Below are 27,993 nucleotides of genomic sequence, written 5' to 3'. Positions count from 1 at the left end.
GGAGATCAGGCTGACACCAAGCTGTACAGACTTATTTTAGGGATGTATGCAGTAATGCAGTGGAAAGGGAATGTTCAGTCTGTGTCTTTAAATCTAATGCTCAAAAAACTATTTTCCCCATAATTCCGTGCAAACAATGCTAATCCATGCTTGCGGAGGTGGGGAAGGGATAGGAGGGGACGGAAATTCCCCTGGCAAACGAAGAGGTTGCGCTCGGCCCGCGGATTCCCTGCCAGGCCGCACGTCCCTCCAGGGCCCCCCAAGCTGATCCTGCTGGTTCGAAGCGCAAGCCACCAACCCAGATCCGCGGCGGCGCCGCCGAAGAGCATCCCCAGCGTCCGCAGTCTCAGCCCAGCTGAGGGGATGCCGCAGTCCAGTCGCCGGGCTCCGTTCCCGCTCGACAACCGCTCTGATTGGAGTTTTCCAGGAGACCGGTGGCAGCGCGCATGGGATGGGGTGGGAAGCGGCGGGTTGCGCCGATGCGTGCTCCGTGCCTCTCCTCTTCCCGCTCGTACCGAGCCGGTACCCCCTCGCCCGGCCTCATTGCTCCTGCCCTCTCTCCGACCGCAGGCCTGCATTACCGCCATTAATTGCTGTAAGTGACCACCTCTAATTAGCGCTGCCCGCCGAGGAGCCGCCGCTGGAGGCAGTCAGAGCTCTCTTCCCTCCCCCGTTGCCGAGTAACTGAAGTATTATCGCGACTGATCCGCCGCGCCGGTGTGCTCCTCCGACAAAGGAGATTCGGAAAAAAAAAACCAAAACAACGAAGTCCAAGTATTAAGTAGTTACTAAAGCCAGTTAATGACATCGTGCATGGATATTTTAACTTGTTGTAAGTCACAGAAAAGATTAAGGAGAAATCATGCTACACATGCTACACATGCTAATGATACCATGTTGGCTCCACAGCACTGTCGGGTGCGGCTTAACCCACCTGCTCTGCATACGCCACTAAAAGGTTCCTTGGAGGCCCAAGGTGCTTTGCTGTTCGTTTAAAAATCCATAACTGCCTCTGAAATTTCTGTGCCTGACCTACACCATAAAAACACATTTTAAAGGTGGTTTGTGCTAGAATGGTAAACACTTATATTTAATGTATGGGATGCACTGAGTTAAGGGCAAAACTGATCTTTCTCCTTCAGGTGTAGATGCTTTGTTGCCATATTTCTCAGTTCCTTCAGCTATTACTAAAATCTGAAGCACAGAATCATAGAATGTCCTAAATTGGAAGGGACCCACAAAGATCATTTAAGTCCAGCTTTTGGAACTGGCCAGGACAGGCCCAAGATTAATAGTGGTTGGGTATTCACTCCTCCTCAACGCTGATTATTCAAATATCTGTGCCAAAGTGTAGTGTGTAATAAGAACCCAGATATTTTTGCTTAATTACTATTATGGTTTTGATGGTACTGTGAGGTGGGTGAGTAGGGTTGCAGAAGGGAGCAAGGTCAGTACACCAACATAATAAATAAAGTAAGGAAACTGCCAGTGCACAGGGAATTGTGATAAGGAATCCCCTTCTGCTTAACCTTTTGACCTCTTGTTTGTACCTCAGCATGGGGAAAGTAGTAGCCAGGTCAAAATGAACTTTATAAGTAAATGAGTATGTGAGAGAGTCAGCAGTTTGTCTTCTTTAAAGTCTTAGAATAGTTTGTTGGGAAAAACTAATATTTTGTGTTTTGGGTCAAAACCTGGTAAATCTGTCTGTGATTCAAAAGCAGCATTTCACCTTTTGAAAAAGAACCTGTATAGTCTGAATGGGATAATTTTTCCTTCAGAATAAGCTCTCAAGTGTCAATTAAAAGGGGCATATAATAGTTATTTAACAATGATTTTAAAAAAATATGTCTCTTAATAATATCAGTTGGCTGAAAAGGACGTTAACATAAAAAATACTCCAGCATCATTGTCATGTAGAATACTATCTTTAAGAAACAAGATTTTAGGGTGTAATAAAATAATATAATTATCATCAGAATAACAGTACTGATTTAATGTAATTGGAATCTAACCTACAGTAACCTTGTATGGGAGAGCTGGAGTCAGTAACAGAAAACCTGCACAGAAAGGATGGTATTGCACATATACAGTTTCCTGTCATCTAATTCAGCAGCAGTTGTGGTAGACCAGAAAAGGTAAAATTAGCTTTCTTTTTTAAATTAGTGCACTCTCTCTCTTTCTCTCTCTTTATATATACATATATACATATATATGTGTATATATATATATGAATTACTCTCTTTTGCTATTTTCTATCACAGAAAGCAATTGCTGCTGTATCATGTCAGAATTCACTCTAGGTGTGTTGGAAGGTAAAGGCTGGTGGTAGTACAGGCTGAAACAGAGCAAGAGATAATTCTTATTTTTCACTTTGGAAAATTGTTTCAAAATAGACAACCTCTCTATGGCTGTAACTAGTGTAAGCATACATTGTAGAGATTCCTCTTCAGCTGAGTACTCGGGATTTTATGTGTTACCAATATCTTACCTGGATATAAATATATTGGATATAAATATGGATATAAATATATTGCAGGAAATTTATGAATATTGAATTTATGTCTTCCTCTAAATTCCCATAATTCTTATGTGGCTGGGCTCATATGACAGCTAAGCAGATCCTTTTTTATTTACATGGACATTTGGCATATACAAACTCATAACTTTGAATCTGGAAACCTACAATCTGTATCAGCATTTGCACTGTCATTAAGTGAGTTTACTATGTTCTATCATATCCATATGCTCTACCTCATTTGTCTCCAAAAGGTCTTTTCCAGCTTAGTTAGTTTAGCGATTCTCTGATTCTGTGACTTCATGTGCTGAGGCAATATTCATAGTTAACACAATTCCATAACACAGATCCATAACACAGTTACCAGAAGTAAGTCACCTCTGTCCCTGGACTGTGAGTATTGACAGTATCAAAAACTTCCATTTTTCCCTGCATTGTTCTTAACCCCTGATGATTAATGAGATAGACTAAACTACAAAAAATCAAGCAACCATTTAATGATACTACAATTAAATTGACATTTCCCACAATAGTTGGAGAGAGACTCTAGGATGATATTATAAATTATATTTTAGTTTGTTTTCTTCCAGTTTTGTAGGAAGTATTTCCTATAGAATAGTTTAATTCCTAGTCTGTGTGCAAATATTGTCTTTTGCTTAAAATAAAACTGAAAAGACAAAGTGATTATTTGCTTTCATATTTTAAAAATTATTCATCATATACAGCTATGTAATATATTATAACATTTTGCACAGCACTATATTATTAAGTTAATCTAATGCCCAGAGTCATTATGCACATTCCTGGATGTCCTTCTGATGTCTCTTCAGTCTGCTGGATTTGGAAGTGTGATTATGTAAATTTTTTACTGATAAATAAATTATTATAATTGTAGTTGAAATACCTCTGGAATTCATAAAACCATTGCATCTAAATAATATATTATTAATTACTTAATTATTTATCAAGACTAATTCAAAATAAGTGTAGGGAAAAAGCATACATTTATTTTTAAATAGCACTTTTTTTTTGCACCAGGTCAAAAAATGTTCCAGATATCAAAAATAAAAAAGAGTGAGAGAACCAAGTTTCCTTCATTAGCTGTAAGGAGTTTGTTTTGGGTTAATAATATTACAATAATGGTGCCATTCTTACTGTAAACTTGTTATCAATTATAATATATTTCGGCTAATATATGGAATTTCTATTAGAAAGAGGACAAGAAGGGAAGAGTTAATATGGGTGAAAGGTGAGTGTATGTTATAGTAAGAGAAGAACAGCAGTTTTAAATTACACTGAGGAGCAGAGAGGAGATGGCAAGATTTCAGCGGCTGTAGATTTAAGAGGAGTGTCAGAGATACATCAGTAATTGCAAAATTAAAACAATGGGTTATGTGTGTTTTCAAGTCAGTATTCAGTACTAAATGTGGAAAGCCTCAATAAGCAGCCTGGTGGTTATTAGAAGCATTAGGCTGTCCATTTAGCTATATCTGCAAAAGAACTTTATTTTCAGTCTCATGCAAATTTTAATTCCAGACTGGGTTCTAATCACCCTGTAGCATCATCAGATCTCAGGGTACGCACAATAGCTTTTATTTTCCCTTTTCAGAAAAGACCTTTGTCTGGCTGCTGATGAAATACCGGAAATTGATTGCAGAAAACCTGCAGAGGCATACTTACTGTACCAGATATAGTAAGCCCCACTTGGTGCATTGGCATTTAGCCATTTTATGTAAATTTAGTGAGAAAACGACTCCTGTATATGATCTAATATGCATCAGTAATAACTCATAATGTCCTCATGTGAGGAAAGAAATTAAAAATTTGTTAGAAAACTAGACTACTAGTGACACTACATGGTTAAAACATTACTAAAGCATATTTCAGTGTTTTGCTTACACTAGTGTTCTTATCATGGTGCCTCCATTTCATGGCAAAGAAGATAGAGGAGAAAACATTCAACTTAAAATGTCTGCTGGCACACATCACTGGATTTGTATGTCACTAAACAATGAAGGAGCATAGCCTTGAATACCAACTATTTAATTAGCACTTTTGCCAGCCATGCATAGAAAATAGCTCATTTACATGTGTCATGCTTACTGATTATTCCCATAAAAATCTACTGGTTTTTTTAAGTGTATGTCACATTCTAGTGTGACAACAAAAGAAAATCAAAACATCTGTTATTATTTTGAAAAACCTTGAAATTCAGAAATTGAATTAAAATTTATAAAGTCTTTCTTTCTCTCGTAGGTATAATTTAGTTATTTAATTTAACCTTAAGTGTGGCATAAAAGACTGGATACAACTAATCATTAAGAACTTCAAAGGATAACAGAAAACCTCTAACAGTCTGCAGTTTATTTAAAGGCTATTATTACAAGCCTCTTGAACATATAGCTACATGTAATGACAAGTGGTGAATTCTAAATGCTGCATTTGAAAGGTACCACTCCTGCTCTAAATGCTGTTAATAGACAATGCTGAAACATGTAAATTCTCCCAGGGAAAGTCTCAATTTTGAGCATAAATGTGGTACATTTTTGAAATATTTCTTCAAAAGTATACAATTTTGAAGCATTTTGCTTAGAAATATTTGCTTGTTTTGCTCTTGTCTCTCAACACCTGCAAAATGGATAGAGTATCATTGAGGATATATGCCAGTTCATAGAAATGAAAGTCAGCCATTTCATCACATTTTTCCTAGAAACATATAATATACAGAAACATTCCTTGGCTATACACACAAGAAACATAAGATACTATATATAACATAAAGGTTTAATTTCTCAGTGAAATTAAAAATGTCAATCCACTTGCAATTATAAAAAAATAAGCTTGTATATATTTTTATAAGTGTTTAATAAGCAGTGTATATTCAAGTATCTGTAGGAATGTAGTCTATCAAATACAGGCCTATCAAATAAAAAATATGCTGTACTGACTCCCAGTCATTGAGCCCAATCCTGTAAGGTCCCTGCTTTCCAGGCAGTCTTTATTTTCTTATGGTGTCTTTTAAATTCAGCATCTCCTATAATTAGGAGCTGCTAAAACAGATTCTTAGGTTCATGCTATCATACATAAAATTGGTATTTCTCATGAATGGTTACAATCTTCTGTATTTTCAGTTTTAAACTGTTTGGTTTTTAATGTTTCATCCCTGTAGCTTAGCTCCCTCAAGTGAATCCCAATTCTGTGTCTAACTTGCCACCAGTTACATAGTGTTAAAGACCACAGAACATTTGAATTCTTAAGTACAAAAAGATGAGTTAACCCAAAAATAAGCTAAAGAACATGCAATTTTAATGTTCTAATAATTAAAAAATATTAATAATATTCCCCCTCTCAAAAAAAAAACCTTAAATAATTACAGACACTTTAGTATTTTTAAGAAAGTTTGTTATCTAGGTCTAAGAATACTGAATTTAAATCTGAACATATTTATTAATTAATAATTTGGAGAGTGCTAAGGAAACAACTCAGGTTACTATATTTTGAGATGCTATGAAAACTTGTAGGAAAAGTAAAAGAATTATCATAATCAAGACAGGCTATCAGTATTTTCTGGAAACCTAGATGTAAGATTTAACAAGTAAAAAAATGGCAATAAGTATGTGAGTGGAAAAAAAATCTGAAACAGAAATAAATATTCAATAGATACAGATACTGAGTAATTGAAAGAGACCAAAGGGTGAAGAGAACAAGTTACAAGGATAAAATGTGATTTAAAAAAATACAAACAAAAAAAGAAATAGCTGCAATCCCTCATATGCAGTGTATTTTAAAACATCCTGTTGGGACCCTATACTTTTGGCATAGGAATATTAGACGATCTAGAATACAACTTGCCGTTGTATTCAAATGGAGAAGATGCAGAGAAAAAAACAGAAAAAGCTATAAAAATAACAGAATGGAGGCATTGCTTCAAAAGAAAAGATTATGAGAAGTGACTAACTGATGATCAAGGGAAATATGTGTGGGTGTTTGGATAAGGAATAATTTCAGCAGCCAAAAGCCATTGTGTTGGTAATTTTTTTGTATACACCCAGAGTTTTCTTTAAGGTTAACCAAAAGTTGGCCAATAAAACACAAAACACCATGTAACATTAGGGCCATGCTGATGTGATCAACTATGTACCTAGGAAAGATAATTAAGAATGTAAGCACAGGAGATCGTTGTCTGAGTATCTAAAAAACTCCTAGTGAGGAGGTGGATGGTGGGTTAGATTGAAAGAAAATAATGTTGACTCTATAGACTGATCCATTTAAATCTAGAGTAAAGAATACTCCAGAGAACTTATTGTATGTTACAATTGAGAGGATTGACTAGATCAGCTCTTCGATCTTATTTTCATCTCTAAAGTTTTATATTAGATAGTTTTGATTTAGATTTGATTCCAGGTGATGTTTTCACCTCAGGCTAATCTTCAAATAAAATGTTTTCTAAAGATAAATGTGGATAGCTTGTCTGCATGCTCATTTTGAGAAGTGCATATAATAGAGACTTACTTTGATAGTGTTTGCTGCCCGGACACCATCACTGGAGTAATAGGAATACAAATATTATCTTGAAATATAAATTTTAAAAATCAGAAATTAAAAGGTGTTGATCTCAAAGGTCTAATTATATTAGATATTGACACATTACTCCCATTTATTTGACATTCTATAGATATCTATTGCCTTTGTCTTTTTTTTCACAGTTTTTGGTAACACAGTGTATGAATTAGTCCTTTCTGTGAGTGCATGAAGTACAAATACAACATATTGTGTGTCATTATATTGTGGGCTATAGCAACATGATTACAAATACAATGGTCAAAAAAGGTATCTTTAAATTTTTGTGGTTTGGCAGTTTGCACTGTCTTTTAAAGATGCTTGCATCTTTCTACTGAAGTCAATGAATGATGTTGGTACTATTGCAAAATCAAGATCTCTTTATGAATGTCTGTACAATGTTAAAATTACTGAGTGTCAAATATTTATTGTATTTGAGTAGACATTGACAGAATACCAGGCCAGGTTACTTTCAGAGAGATCTGTCTTGGTTTCATCCTTAACTTTCAGTTTTAGCAAAGCAGGAATGTTCATCTGCCTTGTTCAATAAGAAGAGTATAATCCAGCCCACCAAATTCAAGCACTTTGACAGTATCCTATGAGAGCTGATTTGGTGTCTCTGAGTTGTTCTCTATGTCTTACTGGCACCATCACCGCTGTGCATCATTTATAATTATATACATATATCTATCTGTCTATAATTATACACACATGTACATAGACTATATGCAAGATAGATTATATTTTATGTACAATATAGAATGAACTACCTAGAGAGAATTTATTCCAGTGCAGAACTTCTTTGGTCATTGCTTGCCAAATTAGAGAGAAAAAAAAGACCTTTCAAAAATTGTAGCAGGCACAGGGCCTGCAAGGCCTCCCTGGCGGTCAGCACCCTAAGATAGGAAATGCCTAGTCATGATGACTGGACCTTAGAAGCTCCTTTTTCTGACATTGGAAAGGGCTTAGGTCACCTTCCTTTTGATCCCTACTATTGGACAATTTCTAAAACTCCTGTATCCTTTAAAAACCCCTACTTTTGCCCAGTTGGGCAGAAGAGCTGTCCCTGAGAACCTTCGCAGAAGATTCAATAAAGACACCCCTGTGGAACCTCACATAGCATTTCTCCTCTCTCTCCCTGCATCTGCCTAAGGCACTTAGCAAGCTAAAGAGCTGAAGTCGCAAAATGAGCTGATAATCACGAAAGAGCTGATATCACCTAAGCTTGCTAAGGTAGCCTGTGCCTGGGAGCTGCTTGGGAACTTGGACAGTTTCTGCTGAACAGGACTGCACTATCTGGGACCCTGTGGCAGCCCACTGGGGATACCCCAAAACCTGGCTGAGGCCACATTAAAAAATAATAAAAAATTATATGTTTTTTAAAAAGGAAATAGAAGTGGGAAAAAAGAGCTATCAACACTAAATCACAGAATCACAGTTTATCAGAGAATATTCTGAATTGTAAGGGAATCTATTTTAACTTTTTTTTTCCTTATAATTTCCAATAGTAACTAGGCATGACAAAATCAGTGGGTTGTCTTACACATTTTCTCATACGGTCTTTTTTGCTCAAATACTGCCTTGACATTTCATGATGCCTATATCAACTATATCTTGGTGTGTATTAGATGTCACAAAAGGTTGGTGAAAGTGTGGGCATAGCCTTCACACGATCTGTCTCTTGCAGTTTCTCCACATTTCATTTCTTGTTCCCCCTCAGATATTCTGTGCTTGCTATTTTTTCCTCCATACCAGTGCAGAGGATGATTTTGCTGTCAGAATTAAACACAGAGAGCATAGCTGCTGGTCTTGGGATGAGAGCTTTGCTGTCCTTTAGGGTAACTAAGTGAGAAGATGATCTTTTTGTAGTGAGGGCATCAGTGTTAGAAAAAAAAAAACAGGGCATTTTCTGACCTATTGACTTTAGCTGTCCCTAGTGACAGTTAATAGAATTAATTTGTATTTGCTGTGATTTAAAAATGGGAAGAGAATCAAATTATTTATTTTCTCCCCTCAGGTTTGCCAGCCCTGTTTTGCCAATAACACTAACAATAACAAAACAACAACACAACAATAACAACAACAAAAATTTTTTAAAAAAAATTTTTTTTTAAATTTTTTAATGCATTTTTCAGTATTTAAATGAGGATTAAAGTTGGAAAGTTTGTTTTCTAAGGCCAATCTAACTAATATGGTAGGGATTGTGGACGTAAGATTGCCAAAAAATAGCCCCACATATATTATGTACATCCAGTTTCTCTGGTTGGGTCACTCTACCAAACAGCAGAAAAGGCTATAAAGGGTATGTACTTAAAGAGGAAAAAAATGTGCAGTGATGGGTAAAATGAGAGGCTCTTCAGTAAGTCAGAATGTAAAGCATTGCAAAGCTAAGAATAAACTTTATACAGCAATTGAGTGAATCTGCACAGTAATTTACAATAAGAAGTTTTATTATAATCTCGCCATGAAGACTCATTCTACAATGCATTTGTGAAATTTATTTTTTACAATCTAGGTTAAAGTTCCAGATAAATTTATACTTAATATATAATGGATTTGGATAGAAATGGATTATTACAACAAAATGTAGAGTTTTGGAACTGCTGTTCCAAAATGCTAAGGTCTGAAACTTACTAAGTAAAGAAAAAGTTTACTTTGAGTAAATTTAACAAAATAACACGATTTGTGGTTTTGCTACATGATTTCTCTTCTAGCTAGGTATAAAATGTGTGTATAGCTTAGTTATAAGCTTTTCTGTACAGAAAATTTGGGGCAGATTATAGATGGGTAAACTACATTTTAGTCAATATTTCACAAAACAAACAAGTCTTCCTCACAAAGGCAAAAAACCTATTGAAGGAAATAACATCAAATTTCCTTTAATCAGTTAAGAATACTGGAAGAATTCTAACATCTTTTTCAACTTGTCTTTGTATGTTAATTGCCATTTAAAATATTCCATAAAATGTAAATTTCAAGTAGTAATGAAATAAAATATAACATTATGGAGATTCTACAATATCAAAATGTGATCTGTTGATCTTAACTTATAAATCAGGATCAAAAAAAACCCTTTTCCTATTTTTATTTGTGAAGATATTGAAAGTAATACAGCATCCTTACAAAATGCTTACCATGTATATATGTGTATGTCAGGAATTATATGTGTAGTCTCAAATGTTTACATTAATGTATAAAATGTATAGGTATACATAGATGGAGAGAAGGCACTTCATTTGTAAAATTCTTCATAAATGTTTATTAATAATAATATAAGGTACACTTCATTGTGAAGCTCACTATTTGGAGGCTTTTATTATTTTTTTAAGCAGGGTAATCTCTCAACTCTGTAACTGTCTTTCAGAAGACCTTGAGAGATAACCTTCCTCCAAAATTATATGTCTTTTCAAAAGTAACTTTATATATATTAAGAAAGCTTGAGGGAATTATTGTTTTTTCAAAATATTTTTCTTTTTAATTTGAAATTCTTCATGAAAGACCTAAATGTACATATTTTCACTGGGAAATTCCTAATGTGCCATCATCTTGAGTCAATAATGGGCACAGCTGAGTTGCTACTGCAGTTATCTAACTTGGAGTTTATTTATACATGTATAATTAAGGAATATTCAGCATTGTTTACGAATAACTGGTAAACATCTGCTATATTATTTTGCCAAAATGAGTCTTCTGTTCAGACATGGCCTCAAATAACATGTATGCTCAAGAGCATATTCAGCACTGCTTGGGAGCCAGTTTGGATCTTGGTCTGATTTTATGTTTCATCATTCTGAGTACTGGTAACTGCATTTTTTCCCATGTTAGCTGCACATTTAGGTGACAACTCTCTTTTCAGTGAAGATAGGTTAGGTAGATCAACTGAAGTTCTCAAAACTTTCATGCTTTGGCCAGGTTAATTCCTGCCCTACCCTTCTCTCCTCAGGACCAAGCAAAGATACAATCCTGCAAAAAGCGAAGAGCCTTCTGTGATATGCTGATTTTAATTTTAATAGAAGCTGAGAATGTTCAGCATCTTGTAATAGACACTCAGCAGCTGAAAGACCATAATTTCCCTTCTCAAATGCAGAGGAAAGAACAATAAAATCAAATCTCAAGACAGAGTCAATGTGCCCTCAAGGAAATTTCTTTTCTGACCCAAATCTAGCAATCAGTGAAATGTCATGTAGGATATCAGGAATTTCTGACAGAATAGCCCACTGATAAAACTTGACTGTTCCTTTCTGAGCTTTAATACCAGTCTCCATAAAACCAGAGCAGATCGGGAAAACAGGTAAGTGAGAGCTCTTTAGTTGACTGCCATTAGTTGAGCTGGGGTATGCTTCCACTTTCCATCCACAATCCACAATTAAATACTGGGCAATCAGTCAGCTCTGTTACTGGGTGGTCAAATCTCCCATCAGTCTGGGAGAGCTTAGATGGTGCATTCCTTATGTAGACAGAAAGTAGGGATTATTTTACAACTGAGTTAAGTTTAAAATTCCTTATTTTTTCTTGGTGCTGAAGCCTTTATCCTAAACACTGCACAGAGATAAAAACTATTTTTGTATACTGAACTATACCCTTTCCCTAGTAAGAAGGACATACTCTTAAGTTTTAGTTTACTAGATGCAATATTAAAATAACCAAAGAATTCTACTTTGCATTTGTGATTATTATTATTATACACAAATCCAGCATGTCAAAAAAATGTTCCTGGACATATATTAAAAGTCAAGGTTTGTATTGATTTGCTCTTTGTAAATATTGTTGTAGTTTACTAGTGAGCAATGAAGTGGCTTTTCTTTCTCCTACCTGTGAAATGTACTGTGTGAATATCCAAACTTTTGCAATATTGATGATAAAACAGTCAAGCACAGAACCTAAATGCTGAGCTGCAGGATATCAGATCAGATACCCTGGATATGTGCTGTACATGATTCTATCCTGCCTTTTACTGAAGAATTCTTCCTTTCACTGGGGACAAACACTGTGTTTTTGTTGAATGAGGTCAGAAGAGAAGAACATAAGAATGGAAGTGCTTGAGAACACATCTGGAGAGGGAAAAAAAACTACTATTGAAAATTTTCATGTTTGCTGAAGTTGTTTCCACTTCAGGGAAAAAAAAAAGGAAAGAAACGAAAATATTTGGTCTTACTCTTATTAAAACATATCTCTCTGCATTCTAATATTCTTTCACGGCATCAAAGGTGAGATTAGTTCTCTCCTGTCTAATCAAGTTCTAGACGTGTTGTTGTAGTTGCATGGCTGAAAGTGCCTGTACACTTAACAATCTTTTATACAAAGGAAAATAACAGCACTGCAAGACTTTTAAGGAAACATGGTGCAATATTTGCATATGGGAATACCTGATATTACAATCGATTTTAAAATGCCAAAATAAGAAATAATAGGGAAATTACTTTTATTATCAAATTAAATTTATTATTTAATTTATTATTACTTTTATAAATTTATAAATTTATTATTACTTTTATTAATTCTAGAATGTAGATAATTTTACTGTTGCATTTGTGTTCTAGAAACACAAACACTTATTTCTCACAAAGAAAAGAATGAGAAATAGATTTAAATGAAAGAAAGAAATCAGAAATAATTTAAAATTACAAAAATTACAATTATAATTGAGCATGCTAGTTAACATAACTAGTTTAAATTAGGTATAATATAATAAATACTAAATCCAAGTAAAAATATCTTTGTTGAGTTAATACATGGCATGTGACTTTAAATTTAATTTCTTTGTGTAGATGTATTCTTGCCTAAGTTAATTGGAAAACTAAGCATCAATTTCCCTTTTTTTACAGTTCCTCACTTATATTTCTACTTCAAACATCACTTTTATTAGTTTGGAAAATAGAATTAAGTCAAGACTGGTGACTAGGTGACTAAAAAATAAAATGTAGCTGAGTAATAAAGAGCAAGATTCTATTATGACAACGAGCAATTTAAGCAAACCTATTGATTCCCCTGCTCAGAAATCTGGCAGATTCTCAGCCTATACAAATGAAGAGCTAAGAAAGATTGCATCTTTCTTTAAAAAGTGATTTTAATAATGGCAGTCACCACAAAGCTTGGCAATATTTTCTGGTAATTCATGTGAGTAAAAATTGAGCTAAAGCCCAGATTTCTAGATTCCCACCTATTATTCTATACAGATAGTAGTGCAGACACAAATTTCTTCATTAGTTCTAATGAATTAGTTTTACATCCCTCTATTGACAATGTTTGATTCTCCCTGCACAGCACTTTGGTTCAATGAGCAGAGTCCCTACATTTTTTGATTGCAAGTCTGAAATTGTTGTGGCTATTAAATGTGGCCATTTTAATTCATTGAAAAAGCTTGTTCTGAACTTGAGCCTAAATTATAAAACATAAAACAACCATCTTTAAGAAAACAAAAGCAAGCAAACTAACAAAAAAAATGCCCCCTCACCAAACCCAAATACCAAACACCATGACCACAAAATAAATCCTGCTTACTTGCTTGATGCTTATTAACTTAATAAAGTGAAAAATATTGTCAGGAACATGCTCATGTAAGAGTGTCTAAAGTAAGGAGGGAAATTATTTTTCCACTTGAAGTGCAACATTTTGCAAAGTTTTTTTCCATGTTTGGCATAAAGGCAATTTAAAATCATAGATGTTCCAGTTCAGGAGTAAACAAAAAGGTTTAAAAATTTGTTGCTGCTGAATGTATTTTGTGTCAAAGATTAATTTCCAAATTAATCTTTCAAACTAGTGGTTTAGGTATTCTAATATTACTTCCACACTTAATTCAATAGGTGGAAAATAAAAGGTTCATTGTTACACAACAGTGATTTTTCTAATTTTCACAAGTATCAATAGATTTTACAATTTAAAAATTAATCTCAAAAATGAAGCTACAAGGTACCAAAATCAGCATATATATATATATATATAATTTACTAATTTTAAACAAAATCAAAATAGTGTTTTAAAAAAGGTGGTATTTTTGAATAGTTAACAGAAAAATATTTCAACATACAATATGAAAATAGATGCCAGTGAATATGATATTGTCAATGTGTCAGTGGTGAAACAGTTGTTTGAAATGAAAAGTATGTAGGGATATTTTAAGAATGTAAACTATACCTCTAAAATAATAACAATCGAAATTAAATACTTGATAATTGCATTTCTTTTTTTTTACAAAGCATGAAATGTGTGGAAGAAAATAGGGCAAAAATCTCCACACAGATAATTGATATGAATTTCTTTTTTCTGCTTCTCAATCCACTTATAATCTGATTGTTCTTCCCTATGTACCTGGAAAGTAGTCAAAAGCCAAACACGATGCATACTCTTCAGTGTACACTTCTAGGAGCTCATCCAAAGCCTCCAATTTTGAATTAAAATGTCATTTATTTTTTGACTTTCACAAAGAATTTTTCACTCATTTTGGGTGAGATTGTGACATGGATTTTTAATTAGAATTTCCCACTGACACTAATAGTAGTTTCTGCTAAAAATATCAGTTGCCTGGTGGGCATCACTGTGAGATTCCTACAGAAGAAAGAACCTGATGTCTCACAAAAATTGGATACTGATAGAGAGGTAGCTATATGAAAGTTGGAAAATTAAAGAAGAATTGACACCAAATAGAAATGATACTCAGAAATAGAAGTTAAAGGTGATATTTTGGCTGTTGGGTCTTCTTTAGGCCATAAGTGAAAAAGTAGTATTTTTTTAATTCTTCAGCCAGACAAAGGCCTCGAAGACAACATTGCCCCTAATGTCATTCTTTACTTTAGCATATGTTCTAAGTAACTTTTTCTTAAGTAAACTGGCTCTGGGAACTATACACCCAGAGTTGCTCTAAATTCAGCATTCTGCCCAGGGACACTGCTGATGAATATGTAAGACTGCCACTGACTTTACTAAGGCAATCTTAGTCCTAAATATTCTAAAAATCACTGTCTAAACATTTTCCTACTGATAGTGTTTCATGCAGATGACCTGTTTCAGCTATCCTGACTTTCATGGTATGATATTATGTGTGCATGGAGCTTAATTGAGGTTAAAAGGCCAAATTCTAATCTCATCTGTACAAGGGGTACATCTTCAGTAAAGCTATTAAGGTCAGAGGAGTTATGTTAGATTTACAACAGCATAAGTAAAACCTTATAGGATATATTCACATAAGAATTTTTATGCCTGTAAAGGTTACATGCTTGAGCACCTAAGTTTTCTCTTAAAGATAAAAATTTGGGGTTTTATGTCTAATATTAGATGCCTATTTAATTTACATATTCCTGTAAGTTAGTGGTTTATAATTCATATGTAAATGAAAACACTTTAAAATAATCTGTCTTTGAATTTGAGGAGATAGTGTATGCATAGATAGAGGAATAAAAATATTAGCTTTTTTCACCAGGTTAGGAATGACAGTCCATTTCTTCTCATGGAGGTCTTATATAGACTCAGTCCTGTAGTATATTTGATAGCATCCTTTGCTAAAAATGGTTTTACTTTTGTGGCCCTAAGTGTGTGGAGGCTGTGACATTCATGGCATAATGTATGACAGCCTAGAAAACAGAGGATGCATCTTTCCGATTCCCTCAAAATAAAGTGAGGGAATCACACTGACTTCCTAAGGATAAGCGCCTCCTGCAGAAGAATTCAAAAGACTTTTGATCAGTGTTTTAACATGATTTTTTTCCACTTAGTTTAGCTATGTCTTTAGGGAAAAACAAATAATGTATAAAAAAAAAACTGGATTAGAGAGCTAAACACAGCTATGAGTGCTTCCATGACAAAAAATATACAGTGGCTTAGGACTATTCTATTTTTTCTTAGGTCTAATTTGTTTCAGTTTGGTTGACTGAAAATAATTTTGTTGCTGTGCTAAAAGGAGACAAATTTTTTAACTGAGCATAACATTTTACAGAAAAAAAACACTAAACAAAAAACCCACCAACACTTACGGAAAGTACAGAAGTGACAAATTTGAAAGCAGGAGGGAAAATATTTTGATACATAAAGAAATCCAGGGAAAAATAAGAAGGAGGTTTAAAATACTCAAATATCACTGTATTATAAATTTTGAGATAACCAAAAATCTTGCATAGGGGAGAGTGTTACTGGCAGGGGTGTGAGGCTTATAGTGGGTTTACATAGCAAACATAAGGGAAGAACCCAGAAAATGCTCTGGTAGGTAAAAGCGGAAACAAACCCAATTAGCAATGGACTGGGGTTACAGAATGACAATGTAAATGTAGCTGAGATTCAGAGCTGTTTTTCAAGGACGGTTATTAGGATTTCAGGTTTTGTAATTAATAATCTTGAACAAAAGAAACTGAGAAAAACAATACTTATTAAATATCAATACACCAAGGACTAAAATTACTGGTGTTTGCTGAAATGCATATGGCCACTTTAAGAAATTTCTTAAACAGTAACTAAGCTAGATTTAAGTATTGTCTACTATGAAAATACATTTTGCATTGATTTTTTTAGTATTTACTTATGAAAAAAAACAGCAATTTTTTCATATAATCACTCCCATTTAAAGTTTGAGATGCTTCTGTATTTTTTTCTGACATTAAAATTTTACACATAGATAATATTTGCTTTGGAATAAAATGTAAATCATACTCTTTATAATTCAGTGCTTCCATAGTATTTCTGGTTTCATTAGTATAGTCCCTTACATGTAAAACCTGTCAATTCTGCCTATCCATTAATATTTTAAAGTAACCTGCTAGCACATAAACTCTAAAGCAGTGTTATATTCATTTCTCTATACAATATATATATATTGTGTATATATATATATTGTATAGAGAAATATATATATTTCTCTATACATATATCAATATATATGCATAGAGAAATATATATATATATCTATATTGTATAGAGAAATATATATTTCTCTATATATTGGGGTTTTAACTGCTCCTTTAAGTAATCTTGATCAAATACCTGTGAATAGTTGCAAAAGTAAAATCATGGGTGCTATACAATAAATCCTGCCGTAGAAAGCAAGGCAGACTGCATTTAATAAATGGGTTAATTCTCAAAACCTGAAAGGAATATTTTAAACCAGATGAGAGGAAGTGGTGTTTCTTAAGGGAAGCTACATAACTGATATATAGAAGTCACTTCCAAAAGCGATAACCAGGATGTTATCCTAATTCCAGCAGAGTGTTAGGAATTTTATGACAACTCAATTAGCCACAGTTATGTTATATGAGAAGTAAACTGCATACAGATAAACAATCAACAAGTCAAATAGCAAAACTTTTCCTCTGGGCTGGTAACTTCATCATGGGCCTTTGCTATTTGTAAATTATTTTTCTTCAATTTAGATAATGCTGGGCAGCTGGAGAGTCAAGTCAATCTGATCAAGGATTTAAATTCCAATTATTTTTTCTACTGGATACCTAATTCCCACAGAACTAAGGGAAATTACACGTGGCACAACAGTGATTACAAATTCATTAAGATTGTGATTAAAGGTTTTGTATAAAAAATGCCCAACAAAAAAATCCTCAGAGAAATTGTATTCTTATATAGAACATAAACCAAGATGATCTTTCAGATCTATAAACTGGAGATATCTTAAATTTGATATTTTATACATCAATAATTTTATAAGTTTAGCGCTATGGTTTGTTAAATCTCAGAAAATATGATTTATACAAGGTTCCTTAAGGTACTTTCAAGCTATTCTTTCTTTGATAAGGCTATTTATTAGATCAAATACTCTATTGGAATTTAAAAATTAAGCTTTCTTTTTATCTGTAAGACTACTGTAAAAGCATAAAGCCCCTTCTTCTGTAAAATCTGATGTAAGCTCTGCATTTGTAGCCCTTTTCTGCAAAATTTTATCAACCCTCTTTTGAGACAGAGGAAGACTCCTGCAAGTCTTTTGCATGCTTTTTCTTTTATTATTCTGGTTTCTTTTCTGTCGGATTTTCATATAGTTTTTCTTTATGATTTCCAATATGCATTTTTTTTCCTCTTCCCAAGTCTCAGAGACCTCTTCTTCCTCTTTTTTCCTACACCCTTTGACATTCCTACACTTATCATTCAAGTATGATGAATGATCTTTCTCCTAAGTCAGTGAAGTAACTCTGTGCTGTGTGGTTATATGGTTATCTGTCACTCCAGCCAACTCTTCTAAATTGGTTTAGTACCTTAAAAAACAAATTGGCATAAATAGGAGAAAAACCTGCTCTTTTTTTTTATGTGAGTGGGAAATGGATATTGCTGGAATCATTATTTAAAGACTTTTATCAATTGTGACAAGAATCACAGGACCAAAATTACACTGCATCTTATGTATGCTTAACCATCATAGAAGCAGTAAAAGGCAAGGTGAATTTAAATACTGCAGAGTATAAACTATCTCAAGAATCACATTGATGTGTGCATATGCATACTGAAACACAGAATAGTAGTTTTAATGGGAGATTTTAAAGATGGATTAAATAATTTCAGCTCTACTCAGTCCAGTTTCCACAAAAAGATATGTATACTTAAGTTTTCTTAATCAAGTCTGTTTATGTACAAATATACACATAAATAAGACATTATTGTCATGTGAGCGCTGTTTTTAGGATGTCATTTATTGATCTTTCTTAATTAAATTTAAATTATGAAGTCATGTCTCAGAATAAACTGGGTCCTTTTAAGACCCAGGAAGCATTTTTCTTGTTACTATATGTTTCCCCTTGATTAAGAAGTAATATTTTTTTGAAATTTGGGTTATCTGCATTGTGTGCTAAATAAAAAAAATTAAAATTAATGAAAGTGTCTGTTGAGGATCTCAGACTACTGACACAACACACAGTCAAATACAAAGTGTCCATAAACAGAAATCACAGCCATTAGATGAACTAAATCCTTGTCTAGCTGTCCCAAGGTCCTGCTCAGGTTTGGTGTCACACCAATGGTTTGCTGAGATGCTAAGTATTTAATTTTCTACCTTTTCCCTTTTTCACAGAATAGAGGGGAAAAAAAGTGAAATTAAAAGTACTTAAAATTTAAAAGGAAAAAAAATCTGTTAACCTTGTATTACCCACATTCATACTACCCTTTCTTGACCAAAATGCCAAATTCCATTTTGTTTAGAATGTTGAGAAACAGTGTTTGGTCAGTGTCAAAAGGCTCAGGAAGAGTTTCTGAAATGTGTTTATCCACAAAGGCCAAGTCAGCCTCAGTATCACTCAAAAACCTTTTAGGTTGCTATATAATTTTTCTTTAAGGCGAGATGTTACTGTGAAGCATTATAACTCACATGGTAAGAGATGGAGAGAGACAAATAATGTTGCTCTAGAATATATAATTTACCATCTTTCCACTGCTCTTGTTCAGGTTTTGGCCTTTATTTTTGCTATAGGCATAGGGATTAGGCATTTCTTCTTAAAAATGCATTTTAAAGACTTAGTTACACATTCTGAAATAAAAATATCAGATTCTAACAATAAAGGAATGCAGAAACAGCATGTTTCTGTAATAATTTTGCAATTAATTTTGCAATTAATTTTGCAATACAGAGACTATTATTATAGAGATGTACTGGAAGCATGAATAATATCTTCAGTGAAGATAATAGCAATAAGAAAATCACTATGTTAGAAACAAACATGTAATCTAGACCTCTGTTTTAAGTGACTGTATCTCCAACTCCTATAGTACTATGAGGTACATAAACATATGATGAATGAGGGGAAAAAATTAATGCATGCAAAATCAAATATAGCAAATCAGGTGTGTGTTGAAATGTTATCTGCAAACATCTAATTAAGGGAAGGAGTTGAAAATGGAATGCAGTGATTATGGAAAAGACCTAAACTTGTCCCATTAAATACAGATTTTCAGATACTGTTTTCAGATACATAGAAAGAACAGTGTTACATTGGGAAGGCAGCTGCACCCACTTTCAAGGAAGACCCCTGAAAATTTCTTTGTGGTATTTTTTGAAATAGATGTGTAAGCAACATTACGAAAGTGCAGAGCAGGATGAATAGTACATGTGATGTGCCATTGTGAGGGTTTCTGGCCATAATTACAATCAGGCTCTTGCACTGTTTCCAATCTTTAGCCCTCAATATTGTTAAAAACCCTTCTCTACTTCTACCCTTGTCACCTTAAGAGCATGCATGGGGCCAAAAGAGCTTTGACATTTCTTACAATTGACATTTCTTACAATATTCTTAGGTAGAATGTTATCAAAATAAAAACCTAACACTGAAGAACAGGGTGATAATTGTTCTATGTAACCACTTTGCTCCTACAGTACTGTAGGGTTTTACTTTTGGAAGGTGGAAGGAAGAGTGCAACCTCCTTTTCATAGATCAGAACAATGACCGTAATGAAATGCAGCACAGCAGTATTGCTTGTTGCACTTTTCACTTTTCTCTTTGAGGATTCTGGTTGTAAACCTACAGATCCAGGGATGATATTAACTTAGTTGGCTGGATTTCACACCAAGATTTCTTTGTTGCTTCATATTGTATCACAGGAATGACTATTCTAATTGGGGTTTTTAGCATAATGATGTTTTAAAAATATTTTTTCATAGTATTCTGTGATAAACTAATTGTCAAAATTATACAGAAAGTAGTCAAAATGAAAAAAAAATCAGTAATGAATAGATAAGTTTCCATTGTGGCTCCTTCACAGCAATTTTCTGTAAAACAGTACTATGCCCAGATAAAGTTAGTGCAGTGGATAATTCTCAGGCATTTGACTGTACTTTCACATGGATGCTTCATATTCTAATTCAACATTTGTGTTGTATAGCAGGTGGTATTGCCTTACTTTCTTGTTATGTTACCTAAATTATTTAATGAAATTTCATGCTTCTTATTTCATGAAAGTAGGAGTCTTTAAAACAGATGTATAGTTTGCTCTGCACTAGGACATCTGCATTAACACATATTTGTAAAAGCACCAACATTAGCATTTTTGCTAATGGTACAGAAATGGTACTTCCATTTCTGTCATGGTAGCAAAGACTTACCTACCTGCATTTTCACAGATCACACAAACATTGATGGAATAAGGTTTTTGCCCTAAACTAGGATTTGTGACTTCTTAATGCTTTGAATCTATTGCTTTGAATCGGTTCAGTTCCACAGAAATAAAACATAGCGAAGACCTAATAGGTCACCTTTCTATGCCACTGAGGGATTGTTCCTTAAAATGTTTTATCTTGAAAAGAACAGGAGCCCACTACTGCCCCAGGAAACTTTTCAACAGTATAAGAGAATTCACTTTGTTTATCTTACATTTGATTTTTCTTCATTTCAGTCAACTTCTATTTAATGAAAATAATCTGACAAGTAGTAAAACAGTTGTAGTATTGGATCCTGAAATTCCAGTAGAGAAAAAAATCTGCAATTTTCCATAGGCTTCATACTCCAACATCAAATATAGCTTGGGCTTCATTAAATTAAGAAATAATTTAAAAACTAAGAGGAGTCCTTTGCTCCTTTTTGTTCTACAGTCTTTATTTGTACAACAGAATTCTCCTGTGTCCTTACCTTTGAAATAAATATGAAAAAATATACAACTCTGTAATTTATTTGAAATGAAATTAAAGTATTCTTTAACATATTTATTTTAAAAAACTTGTGATTTGACATCTGCCCACTCATAAATCAGCCTCCAACAAAATTATGATTACATGAAAGTGACCTTGGTAAAATCATGATCATGCAACTTAATGCCTTTATTACTTATCTTTCTCTATTCTTGGAGATACAGAAAATTTATATCAAAACTTTCTTCTCTGAACTTCTTTTTAGGTGCAATGATATCCTTGTGTATGCAGCAGAGTAACTTTCTTGCTGTCATTCTTAGTTACCTCACTGTATTTCTACAAACTCTTAATTGAGGTGAAGTTTTATCCCTTTATTTATTGACACTATTTATTTGAAAAGTGAGAATCATAACCACAAAGAGAGAAGAACCTGTGTGTACACTTCGTCCCACACATCTACCAACTGCCAGATAACAATCATATATTCAGATTTTCTTCATATGCATTCTTGATTGTGTTTCTTCACCTACTGATCCTTCTGCTCGGCTATATCCAATCACTGCTTTCTTGTGGAAACGGCTCAATCCAGAATTCTAACCCTTCACATATGATTTCATTGTTTAATGCTGCTCTGCTCCAGACTATTGCATTGCACCACAGAAAGAGCCAGTCTTCCACTTTATCTAAACATTGATTTTTTTGTTGTTGTTGTAGTTTTTTTTGTTTTGCTTTGAGTCCAGACAACAAATCAGAATAGGGCCTGATTTGTCATGTGAGGGATCCTGTGAACAATTGCAAAATGCATGCCTACACTTCAGTGGACCCTGTCCTGGGAAAATCTGACTTAGAATATATTGCCATGAAATTAAAATTTTAATTTTAAGCTTAGAATTCATTAAGTACCAGATGACTAGGAAAAACTCTGAATAATATGGGTGTTCATACATGATGGTGACTTTCATACAATTCATTATTATGTTTGGAGGTTTTTAACCAGCTGAGTGCTAGGATTTGGATTTTGTTCTGAACAAAGACATTTGCTCTGAACAATTTCTATCAAAGTTGTGCAACTGGCTACTCACCTAAATGTTTAATTTAATGCCCACTTATTCAGCCAGCTGCTGATGCATAAAAACTACCACTGGTATCACCTATCTCTTATCATAGTCACTGACATGGCCCAGCTTCACTGAGTTTGTGAAATATGAGTACTCTGCTTGACTGCAGATAAGTACACATTGTCGTATCACTAAACAGCACTTTTCCCAGCCTAGTCCTTACAACTTTTTATTCTGATTTCCTTGGTACAATCTGTGCTTTTACACAACCTTCTGCGTATATTATAAACATTTCCCACAGAGTCTTTCATTTTACTGTTATTTGCAACTTTGCAATATTTTGCTACAGCTGCCATGCAGTAGCAGACACACAATTAATGAGAATTTTGGTATCTTTCATTCTACACAGAAGAGATGTAGTACTTCTAAAGCCTGGGATTTAATGATGTTCTGTGGGAAAACAAAGATAGCAGAGCTTGGGTTTGGGGTTTTTTCACCCTGCCAAATTTCATGGAAAATCTTGCTTTAGAGTTCTTGTCCAATGTGACCCATTTTTCCAGAGATGATAAGCACTTATTTCTGCTGCTGAAATAAATGGAAAAACATAGAGCTTGTAGAAATCTGATTTTCAAGTATTAATATATGAATGCTTGGGTTCTTTTCATTTTAGAAATTATCTATGCCTAGTGTCATTTTGCTGTTTATGTTACAATTGAGATTATAGCAAAAAAAGTAAAATCAGTCATCTTACCAGGAGTTTATTTTCAGGTGTTTTTTCGTCTTGTGTTTTCAGAATAAGCAGGCAAGTGAAGCCTCAGAAAATGGCACAGGTGATTGAGGGGATTGCTTACAGGAGTTTTTGCAGTGTCATCTTGAAAACACATTTTGGAAAGATGGAATGAAAAAGAGGGATGTTTTGATGCAGAATTTGGGAGGAAGAACAAAAATATTTAAAACAAGAGTCAGCATCAATAACTCAATTAAATTGCTGGAAGGCATTCTTTTGCTTGTAAAAGTCTAGTGCTTTTAAGCCAGGAAGCCATTTCCTCACACAGAAGCTGCCACACCATGATAGTGGTGGTGGACTAATTGCTGCATCACTAACACCTGTCAGCATCACCTGGAAATGGTGAGCTCAGCAGAGTGCCTGAAATCACACCTGGGGAGAGGGGGGTAAGGGAGGGAGGGTATAATTAATAAGCTTGTGAGAGGATTAAGTGGTGCTTCAGCACAAAAGGAGGAGAAATCAAGGATACACCAATCCATGGAGTTCAAGGAGAGCTGTTCTGACTTGGAGTGATAGAAGATGTGTGGTGATAGCCAGATCTCCTGGGTAACAGGGCTTACTGGGAGCTGGGCTGTTGCAAGGCAGTTAGGATGTGAGCAGGAGAAGGGGTGCTCAGCAAGGGCCTGAGGCTGCTGTCAGAGCAAGAATAACCTCTGAAGGAGGCTCAGGGTCTGCAGCAGCAGCAGGGTGCTGACATACTGGAGGATATGGGGCCTTTGCCCAGGAGATGAGGATATGAGTAATTTAACTCTTCAACCTGCTGGTAAAGGAATGACGATTGTTAAGCAGCCTGGTGAGGGCACATTTGATGCCTCCACTGAAATGGGAAAGTTGTTTCCTTTGGACTGGAAAATATTACCTTTATTGATTTTTTTAAAAAATCAGTCTTAAAAATTACAATCTAGCATTTTGAATAGTTGCTGTTCAAGCTTGTTTATAATTTCTGTCTCACCAAGCTCTGTAAGGTGGCACTTGCAGCTAAAATTGTTAATGAAAGAAAGCCTTTTTTGTGTGACCTTTATCAATTTCTAAAAATTGTTCTCATATTTAGTCAAGGAGTTTTAGAAACACTTAGTTTATAAAGCCTGACTGTGTGTGGGAAAATACTGACTTGACCACTGTGTTTTCAGAAGTTTGAAGTTGTAACAAGAGCTTAACTTTTCAATAAATTCTCATACTATATGGAAAAATCTCTAGAAACTTAACTTTCCTTATTCAGTTCATATAGCAGGAGAATAACATATGCATGGTATAAAAATTAGCAATTCCTTAAATGCTGTTAGTAAGTGAAATAAGTCTTTGTGTTTCTCCTTCATGAGAGAGAAATTGTAGTGTTTTGGAACCTAGCATATACCAAATTAATGTGTGTGTATATATATATGTAGGAAGAAACCTACAACAGCAATAACATTGAAAAAAATAAAATTCTGTTTTTCTTGTGCATCAAGAAAAGGTCACTTCCAATTTTTCAAGTTTTTATGCACTCAAGGGTCCCCTGTAGGGTATTTAGATGGCTCATATGCATAACACTAAATGCCATATTGCAGTACTGAGGTCTTGCTTGTTACATTCTTCTTGGAAGGTTTTTCCTGCACATAGAAAATTTCTTCACTATAGACAGCCCTTACTCAAGTGTAACCCTATTGCCACTCTTGCTGAAGAAGCAGTTACTCCAATGAGATAGTAACTTATTTTCAGGAGTAAGCTACTGGAACATGTTTGTGAGGACTGCAGTCCTCACAAAAGGAAAGTGCTTTATGTAGAATGACACAGTTGTAGAAATCATCTGAGGATAAACACAACAAAGAGAATACCATATTAGCGATTTATCCTGTATTTCTTTTTTTAAAAAGTGAGTTAGACATAATTCTTTTGAATGGTCCTTCTTTTTCTCAACATAGTCTTTTGATGCTATTTGAAATTACATTACTAGGAAATGAAGTAAACAGGTTTTTTGTGTGTATGTTTAATGGGTTGTTATGAAAGCAGAGTTGAACTGCTTTATGTTTTAATTTATTTCAAAGGTTCCTGTCCTGTAAACACCTTGTTTCCAACTGTGGCAGGTTTCTGTATCCCCATACTGAATACAGGGGACTTCTGCATAGATTCACTTCCCTGCCACTGTGCTAATATTTGCTGGCTCAGGGCTGAATGCACATGCCTAACTCTACATGCATTAGTCATACCAATGAACCTAAATGAGGAAGTTGACCGTATGAAACAGCTACATCAGAGATGTACAATACATTATTCTTAAGGTTGTTCTGCAAGCACATCTTGCATTGCAACCTGACACAACCTGAAAGACAGCTAAATGATAAGAACCTTTAATTTGACATAGTCAAATTGATAAGGTGAATGATTAGCAGCACCTAACTACATAATGCGGCCTTTGGATATGATTAACTTTTTAAAGAAAAGAAACAAAAGCCAGCAACTAGTATGTTTCTAACATGATTAGCAAAGCACTTTTGGGAAATATTTTCTGAAAAAATGTGCTGTTGTATTTCATGTCATTACATATTTTAAAATGCACAATGTATTCACTTCAGAGAATGACAGTATCTGGAGGATACAGGCAGTGAATGTCCTTGCCTATAATATGTTTACGTATCTTTGAAATTTGAAAAAAGATGTTTTTCACAGTTTCATTTAATATCTTGAGGTTATGAATGGCACTGCATTTAAATTATAAATTATGTCTTTCCATTTCTCTTTTGACTGTCTGAACTTTGTTGCAGCTTCAGAATAACAACTTGTGCTAATCACAGGCATAAAATAATTCAGCACTCCTTCTATCAGAAGTTTATTTTTTACCCAGACATGCAAAGCACACAATTATTATGTTAAGGCAATATTCGTATGTAATATTAATGTTCTTATAATTTTACCTAATAAATTATGGAAAATATGTGCTCTCTCATATCATTTAGGTTAGTGTGCACTCTAAAAATAGTACTTCATAACCCTAAATTTCCTTGTATGCTTACATCTCTGTGGTATGCTTTCCAATATTCAACACTTAGCCACAGCATGCAGCTAACATTCCAGTAGTCTTCTTTCTTCTTTTATTTATCTCATCTGCTTTGGAGTATGTCTTGAAGCACTGCTGTTTTATGTGCATGGGATGCACACAGCTAACTCGGGAGTTTTGGTGCCATCAGATAGACTTGCTACTGGAAGTTGTGTTCCCACACTCCTTAATCAAAGCCTCCATCTCTTTTCCGCAGTTCCTCAAGGGCTGCTTGCAAGATTGCTGATATATTTGGCCTAGTGCTAAAGACAGGTAAGACTTGTGTAGATCTTTAGCTCCATCCTCACTAAGTATCTAAATACTGTGTGGCACAACCTGCTCTGTCCTGGCTGCCAGAAAGTGAGAGTCAGCCATCAACCTATATGTGATGCTTTCTGGTGAGGAGGCAATGAGACAAGATACTGGCCTGAAACAGTCTGCAACCTATCACCTATTCTTGGGCTATGGAAACAACAAAGGAAAGCCAAGCTCAAGTTGTATTTGAGACAAAATGGGACAGGTTCAGTCCAGGTTGCTTGTATTTTTGCCCTTGAAAAAGAGTTTAGTTCTGGTCTTTTTGGTTAGATTCAAATAGTTTGGAACTTCAGCTGGTAAAATGGTAGCAAGCTAAGTACAGAAAATACCCCACTAAGTTAAACAGATACTGCTCACTCCTGCAAAATTATCTTATGTATTGCTCATTCTCTAGGCTGATATTTTTGTCTAGCAAATATTTTTCTAAAAGAGATTTACTGCATGAACCTCCACTAATAGTGATACCTATCATGTAATGCCTTAAAGCAGAATAGCTGCTTTGGGTAAAAATCCTCACAGTCACCTTGGCAAACTGCAAATTATGTTTTTATTCCCCTTTCACATCAATAGAGGTATACACAGAGGTAGAGTTTATTTATAGGTAAAGTACAAGATATTATCAGAATTCGGGTTAAAACTAGGAGGTTTCAAGTGCTTTTCATTTTCTTAGGGACTGCATATTTCTATTTCATTTGCCCTTTTACTCTAGTACAAATAAATTTATTAAGACAAGAATGTCAAAGCAAAATATCAGAAACACCTCTGTGTAAGCATTTGTGTGTCATTCTACCTCTAAAATTCGTGATTCATCTCTTGGTAGAGGAGCACCACATCTGCATCAGTGTATTGCACATAGAATCAAAGAAAGGAGCTTTTGTCATTTAAAGTTTGATTTAAATTTTAAAAAATGACTAAGCATCATAGCAAACATTTTTCTAATGTTCTTAAAAATTCTGCGTTTCAGAGCATGGCTATTGACCCATCTTTTTGAGGAGAATGGCTGAGATGTCTTTGAAATTATTCCTGGAATGAGACCAGCATGAGATCTCCTCTACCAAACTGAGGTAATACTGTTGAAAGGCAAGAAATCTGAAGTGATGTATGTCCGTCTGTGCATTGACAATGTCAACTGCTGACAAGGTTCCCCATGCCTGGAGCCAAAGGAAACAGTCGGAATGGGTAAACCTGAGGACATCAGTCTCTTCTGAG

At 34.5% G+C, this 27,993-nt stretch overlaps 1 long non-coding RNA gene across 1 annotated transcript; it reads left to right on the top strand.

The window, feature by feature from the left end:
- The first annotated feature begins 150 nt into the window (after positions 1-150).
- On the top strand, positions 151-27,993 carry LOC139600429 (uncharacterized). Its single transcript, XR_011682534.1, has 3 exons — positions 151-832; positions 26,687-26,742; positions 27,749-27,993. It is a non-coding gene; the product is annotated as an uncharacterized lncRNA (long non-coding RNA).

This window comes from Agelaius tricolor, unplaced genomic scaffold (assembly GCF_023055355.1).
Source record: "Agelaius tricolor isolate 1412-34295 unplaced genomic scaffold, bAgeTri1.0.p SCAF_27, whole genome shotgun sequence".
Taxonomy (NCBI): Eukaryota; Metazoa; Chordata; class Aves; order Passeriformes; family Icteridae; genus Agelaius; species Agelaius tricolor.
Note: the sequence above shows the minus strand (reverse complement) of the source record. Positions and strands in the feature narration are given on the sequence as shown.